This window comes from Benincasa hispida, chromosome 8, assembly GCF_027475165.1.
Source record: "Benincasa hispida cultivar pf3 chromosome 8, pf3_genome.v1.1, whole genome shotgun sequence".
In the NCBI taxonomy this organism is placed as follows: Eukaryota; Viridiplantae; Streptophyta; class Magnoliopsida; order Cucurbitales; family Cucurbitaceae; genus Benincasa; species Benincasa hispida.
In genome coordinates, this window is record NC_143485.1 from 52,407,986 (window position 1) to 52,416,138 (window position 8,153).

General features: G+C 34.5%; 1 pseudogene; it reads right to left on the minus strand.

Annotated features, from left to right (window-relative positions):
* Positions 1–6,449: 6,449 nt before the first annotated feature.
* LOC150034665 (serine/threonine-protein phosphatase 7 long form homolog) lies at positions 6,450–7,940 on the minus strand (annotated as a pseudogene).
* Between the last annotated feature and the right edge of the window lie 213 nt (positions 7,941–8,153).

An 8,153-nucleotide genomic window follows, 5' to 3' on the forward strand; every position in this document is an offset into this window, starting at 1 on the left:
ATCATTTAGTAAAACTGACAACGTATCCATGATCGTTTAGCAACGATCAAGTACCATTAACAATGCGATGAAGCATGGGGCACTCGATCATTTAGCGCACCAAACATTAATCCCGCAAGTCTAAACGATAGTTTAGACGACGACATTGTTGTAAAGCACGATCGTCTAGACAATCACATAACAAGCGATAAGTAACAAATTTACTCTGCGATTTTGTAGTCAAGAACTAAGCGATGAAGCTTGCTGAGCTACACGATCGTCTAGTGCGCATGTGACAACATTCTCCCGAGTATTCGATACTCTATGATCGCTTACCCCATCATTTACACGACCCGACCAACGCTTGGTCGTCTTCATCCTCGAAGTACAACAACTCCTTGCCTTGAAGCCTCATCACGAGTGACTCACAGAGGCTCAAACACTTTGAATTTATAGACACGATAGCAAGTTAATACACCCAAAAACACATGGGCCTTTACAATTAACTTTGAATGTTAAAGAATTAAATAACTAGAAGCTTCATCCTAGAAAACTCCATTAATCCACATCCACAAACATATGTTTAACGCTTAAATAGAATGTAGACATGCTTTACCCACCGAGAAAGTAAATACTATTCTTTGCATCAATGAATTTGGAATATTAGAACCTTGCTCTCATATCAATTGAAGGAACTCTTATCAAAGTGCACCTCTGAGCGGAAGCAAGATTGCTCTAAACTCATTGTGACAAAAATACCGCATTCACTAACAAACATACAAGTTATGCATTTAATAACAAATTACGACATGTTTTGAACTATTAAACAACAAAGGGACGAGAGACATACCAGTTGAATAACTCTTTTTCACTTTAAATCTCACTCTCGTCAATCCAGCCAATCTCGCTATCGCTGAGATCATCAAGCCTATCGTCCACCAAATATCGCTGTCGTCTACCACCGAACGAACTCCTCACGAACAAGGCAACAATGGAGGATACAACCATTTGGAAACCTCGGTATTCTCGGAGTGAGAATCCAGGAGGTCTGGGGTCTATTGGATTGGTAGAGGGAAGGAGGAAGGAATGATCGTTTACCACAACCAAGCAAGTGGGAGGTACCATAAGTCTATCGTATAGATGGGTGCTTGATCGTTTAGTAAAAGGTACATGATCGTGTAGTAAATTGGGGCTGATCATTTAGACGATCGTTTATTGAAATGCTCGTGTGCGTGATCGCTTAGAAAAAGCTAGACGATCGTTTAGGTAAGACTATGCAATCGTTAAGGAAAAGTGCGTGTGTACATAATCCCTTAGTAAACTTTGAGCTATCGTGTATACTCTCGTTTGTGAGGCGATGGGCAGTGTACTAATCAGGGAGCGATTTTCTGGTATATTTGCAAAATGAAAACTATTTTCATTTTATCCTTCAGTTATGAAAACTGATTGTAACCTCCCACTATCTCATTCAGTTACGGAGAAAAAACCACCAACAATTATCTTATAATTATTTAATTAATAAAAAATATAATCATCTTATATTTATAACCTATGGTTTAATATCACATCATATGCAACATATGAATCATAGTCCTTTTCTCCTCCACTAAATATAAATCATATTTATATCATTTTCCTCCAATTAATGTATCTCATACATCTTGTCAACTATATCATATATAATTGACCAGTTCAATCATATCATATATAATCGAACTCCCTATTGTCAATTTGAATACTTCAAACTAACCCAAAAACTGATTCTCAACTTGAATCCATTGAGCTATCAAGGGGATCTTATGAACCTTATAAGAGTAAATTAGCATGCAGGGAAAGTAACAAGGATTAATAAGCATTCTAATTCATTAATTTTGACAGAAACTAAAGCATGCTCATCTAATATAAGAGGGTTTGAAGTCATACCTTTGTAGAACTCTTCAAGATCTTGATCCTCAGTAGTTGTCTTCTTCGAAACTCACCGTAAACCACCTCAAGATCTTTCCAACTATCCTCTTGGAGCTTTAGAAAGAGTTATAGGACTCAAGAACAACAACTTGAATGAACGAAAAAATTGGAAGAAGCTCACTGCAACAGTTCGTTTAAAGAACTATTTCTTCAGTACGAATTTTCTCAAAAACCACTTTGAATGCATGCCTCAATTCCACTCCTATCTTCTTTATTTATTACAGATGAACATGCAAAGAAGATGGTTGCATGAGATGCAACTCATGCTTGGAATAATTGAAGAGAATGACAATAGGTTTTGAGTGAGCTAGTTGAAGATGGTAGTAGAAAAACTCATTTTTCCATTGTGTAATTTTCCAATTTTTCTATTTTCATCAAAATCATTTCAAAATCCACTTGATTTTAAAACTGGAAAAATATTATTAATTTTATAAAATTAATTTCATAAATTAATTTTCAAATAAAATAATAAATAATCATTTAAATAATTCTAATTAATTTAATATTTGATATTAAATTAACTTTTACACAAATCTATCTTCATATATTTAAATCATATTTAAATATAAATTCTCCTATTCTGTTTCATTATAATTTGAACGTTTCAAATTAACTTATCATGCTACTCTAAAGCTTATCTATTTATGAGTTAGTAGGGGGACCTCGCGAGCCTATAGATCATGGGCTCCAACGATCCGAGATTAATTGGCTACATTATACCGAATTAATCCCCATTCGTTAACTAATGTGTCACTCCACTATAGCCCATAGTCGAACTCCCTTCACTGTAGATATATTATGTCCACTTGATATAACTATAATCAGTAAGTCAATCCTTCACAGGTTGTTCGTAATCACAATTGGGTTAAGATAACCGTTTTACCCCTGTGTATACATCTTGTTTCTTAAGTTCCCACTGACCCTCTAATGAACAATTTTGATTTATACTACCTATGAATCAAGTCCTTTCTCTATCATGAAGAAGGCAGGGCCCCGATTGTTCAAGACCTGGAATCGGTACTTAAGATAACAACCTATCTACTAACCCTAAATCAAGTAGGAGTGAATTCCATCTTGCAGGGCTATGTCCCCAGCTATTCATCCGGTCTTATCCCGAAAATAGGAGGCTTATTTAGCAGTGCTATTGGACTACTCTCACCCATGCAGATCAAAGGATAATCCCGAACAAACAGTAGTTCAAGCTAGCTTAGTATTAAGATCTAGTTAACCTAGGTTACTTTATAAATGAAATAGTCAGTTTTAATAGTCAACGATCGTTATAAAGAAAAATGACTATTTTCGTGGTCTAGTCTATATGCAAACTCATTGCATAAGATGCTCCCACTCACATGTCTCTACATGAACGATCTGTGGATCACATCGTTTGTAACACTTTACAACTCTCTATAACAACTACAAAGTGGGCCGCATCCAATAGTGTTACCAAGATTAGATACCCAATTTCATCCATATACTTATTAGACCATTTAGGCTAACTTGATCCTGTTTATGTCACCACATAAAGTTAAAGTATTCAGACTATAGCCATGGATATGATTATTGGATTTTCATAATAGAATGCAAAATCAACAATTTATTATTATTGATAAATAGAATGTTTAACACGAACTACGAGTTCCAGGACATTCCCAATAGACCTATGGCTCGAAGCTCCAACGGTATGTGAATAGCTAACTAAACTCTTTAACCACGAGATCCACCATTCTGCCAGACATTCCACTAAAGAAGGACAGCTACACTCTTTTTACCACATATATATTTCTTTGTCTATCGGATATAACCAATCAACAATACGATACACCTTTATAGATGCTCGTAAGTACAGCTAGGCCATATTATCATTTTACCCCTATTGTTACATCTAACTCCTTAAGTACCACTGATCCCTCTAATGAACAATACAACATAGTCCTACTATGTGTGGACAGCTCTAGGGCCTTTAGAAGTTGTGTGGTACCACATCGTTCGAGCCCCAAAATCAGCCCTTAAGGGAGCAATTAACCCTGTTTTGGGGAAGGAGTGAATTCTATCTTGTGTAGCTGAGTTCCCAACTCCCAAATCAGACAAATCCCCAAAGTGGTAAGTTTGAGTCGGCAATCTGGCCACTCGTACCCATGTAAATAAAAGGACCGCCCTCAAAGGCATGAGTTCCTAACTCACTCAGGATTGAGGTCATGTTACCCATGGTTATCTTAGTGAAGTGAAGTCTCTGTCATGAACGACGTTATATAATGATACTATAACACTTCGTGGTCCAGTCTTATACAAACTCCTTTGTATAGGATGCCCCCGCTCGCATGTCTACACATAAATGATTAGGATTAGACCATCTGTAGCAAGTTACAACACTTGTAACTGTTCTACAAAGCGGACCATATCTGTAGTGTCACCAGGATAAGGTTTCCCTCCTATATCCATATACTATAGACCATTTTGGTTATCACTTAAGGCATGATCCACCTGTATGTCTCCACATACATGCTTAAATTACAACGACAACCATGGATCTTAGCTTATTGGTTTTTGGTAAAGCAATTAAAACATCTAATGTTTCATAGACAACAGTAAAGAAAACTATCACATCTTAATACATCACAAGCGTTTGTTCAATACAGTGACTACAAAATTACAGGGCCCAATGAGAGTTTAGGGCATCAATCCCAATAGTCAGATGGTAATCAGTAAACAATCAAATTGAAAAAAATAAAACCAACCAGATAGCAAGCAGTAGACAATAAAATGACTTCTAGAAACTATTAAATTATTGAAGAAAATGTAAGGCAATCAAATGTTAATCAGTAGAAAATTAAATTACTTCGAAAAACTACTAAATAATTTGACAAAATATATAAGCAATCAGATAGTAATCCGTAGACAATCAAACGACTCAACCCCAATTTTATTTGTTAATAAAATTGAACTTTTCAAAGTTTCCACTGTTTAATAAAATATTTACTCTATATCTTATTTGTTAATAATACAAAATTTCCAATATTATATAATACTTCAACTTATTATTTGAAGCTTTCCAAAACTCAATCTAGAACTTGTACATCTACTTAGAACATGGCTCTTGAACACCCTGCCAAACCTTTCCACCTTGTCTCAAAATTCAAAACATCATCATCAGCAGACATCAATTTATCTTGACATTATATGTCATGTCAGGCAGTATGTATATTCATGAGATAGGAGTGTTCGTGCTTCGATTCGATTCGGTTTGGAACTCAAATCGAATCGAATCACAAATTTTTAAAATTGTATTTTCTGAAATCGAATTGAACCGCATGTTTGGTTTGGTTTCGATTTTTTTTAAAGATTTTTTTTATGCTTTTTCATAATTTTTAAATTATATACTGTTCGGTTTGGTTTTACCATTTTTAGTTTTTATTCCCTTTTCATATTTTTAAATTTTATATATATATATATATACATACATACATACATATTATTTTTAATATATTTATTAAAAAAAGTGGTTCGGTCTGGTTTCAAATCAGTTTCATATTTGAACCGAACCGAACCGTACCGCAATAATTTTGTTTGAAAATATATGAAACCGAACCAAATCATATTAATTCAGTTTTAGTTCGATTTCAGTTTGGTTTAGCATTTGGTTCGGATTTAGCAGTTTCAATGAAGATTCCTACATAGAGAGAGATTTAGAGAAAAGGGAAAGATAGAGAGAAAAATATAAGGCAATCAAATGTTAATTAGTAGACAATCAAATTACTTCTGAAAACTACTAAATAATTGAAATATATATATAAGTAGACAATCAAGGGACTGAACATTGTTCAACAACAATATTGGCTCACACCATTCCAAACTCAACATCAATTTGTTTAAAATAAACAACAATGAACTCAATTAGGCCTCAATTGTAGATGTAGCAATCACATAGAAATCAGATAGCAATCACATAACAATCACATAGAAATCAGATAGAAATCAAATTTTTAGGCGAAAGTTTTTTGACATGTTAGCAAAAAAGCAAAACCTAGGGATATGCGCCCAATTTTCAATTTTTTTTATTAAATTTGCAATTTCCCCTTCAAAGTGGAAAAATTAAAATAATATGGTAGTTTTAAAAACTATTTATAAAAATATTGTACTTTTCGAACTATTTAGAAAAATATTGTTGTTTTTTTTTTTTTAAATAGGTCGAGGGTTCAAAATTCAACCTACCTAGGTCGAATTTTGAACCCTCGACCTTTACCCCTTTTTTTTCTTTTTAATAATTTAGACATTCGGCCTTTGTGTTTCTTTCTTTCTTTTCTTTTTACCTTTTCAACATTCGACCTTTGTGTTTCTTTTTTTTTTTAAAAAAATTTTCCATTTTATAAAAACAATTTCTAAAAATATTTTATTATTTTATTATTTTATTTAAACTCTAAAAAGAATAAATTAAAAAAAATAATATCTCATAAAAATAAAAAAGTGTAAATTAAAATATCTCATTTATATAAAAATAATTACAAAAATCAATGTGTCCCACAAGGTGGACATCGTCGATTTCGAGCTGGTTGTCGTCGTCGATTTTGAATTGATGTTGCTCTAGTTCTTCTTGATGTTGCTTTGGTACCTCTGCAGACGCTTCATGTTATAAATATTCATTATGCTCTCCACGATCCCGACCATGTTTATGCACGTATGAAGACGAATGACCAGTCGCTGAGTCATAATGTCCTGAACCAAATGCTGGCATCATCATCATCGGACTAACATAATCAGTTTGATTCTGCATCTGCATCACAGAGGGCAACTCTTCCACATTATGGGCAACATAATCAAACCCATCCTCTTCCCATACAGGTCCTCTACATCTAGGAGCTGGTGGAGGAACAATAGATATATCGTACATATAATGTATCTCCTCCATATAGGTTTGGTTGTCACTACATGTAGCAAGAATCTGGTTCGGATCATTCACTACATCACGGAGCCTACGGTTGTTTGATCTCTGTGAATTATAAAACAATTAGATAATATTTAAAATAAATTTAAATTAAAAATAATTAGATAATATTCATTCATTTACTAGATGACCCACAATTGCACCCGGACGAGTGACGTAGCGCCTTGTGATATTATTATACCAATGAATGTAGTCTTGAATGACATCCCTGTCAAAATGTTCAATAGAAACCCCCCAATGCAATAAACCTTGCACGATAGTGGCATCGCACTACTAAATGTACAACTTTTTTGGACCAATTTATAGTCCTTAAGTCGATATCATGCAGTAGGGGTTCAGTATTACAAGGCGATGGGATATCCTGCTGAAAACCGAATTGTCTCATCACCCTGTCAGGAAGATGCCACTCACCAATGTCAAAACATATGAGAGGACTCATCGTCCGCCATATGTTTTGACCATTCGTACAGAAATTGGGCAAAGTATGCATAATAATTTTGTACGACTCCCACGTAACCTGAAACATAAAATATTATATTGGAGAACATTAAAAACAAATACAATAAAAATGTGTATAAAATAATCAATTAGGTTCAGTGTAATGTACCTGATCAGGTTGAAGCAGATTAAACATGTATTTGTACTAGCTGACTACATGTGTGGTTGTCCTAGTCACACAAAATTTATCTCTCCTCCTAAATTTTTAAATTGATAATTTGGAATCTAAATTAACTAGATCAGTGATATAAAAATTAAATTGAATTAAAGAAACATACCGAGAACCGTAGGCTCGTTCAGATAACTGAGCATCATTAATATGTTGTAGTTGTGGAGCCATTGTTAGAAATCGCTCCCAAGCCCATAGTTGCAAAAGTATGAGAGACCCAGCTATCTCTCGAACCTCAGGTCTTGTTGCTTTGTATAGTTGTCTATACAACCATGCCAAACATGCTCCACCCCACAAATACCGCCCCACATCATAAAGGTTAGCTAATAGTAGCAGGAACATCAAGTAAACAAAATGACTTGATTTATCAGAAAACAGACTTCCATCCATCATTTATAGTATATATGCTCGCGCATATCTTATGACAGTTTTCTCGTCTGCATCATCTGTGAGCTCACGGAATTGTGTTCCTAACCATATCAAACTTAACCTCGATCCTTTAATTTTGTTGGTAGGTGGGGTCACACTGAGGTATAGTTGACAAACTTGTGACCAATCATCGTACATCACTCTGGTGACCGGCTCACCATCAACAGGTAATCC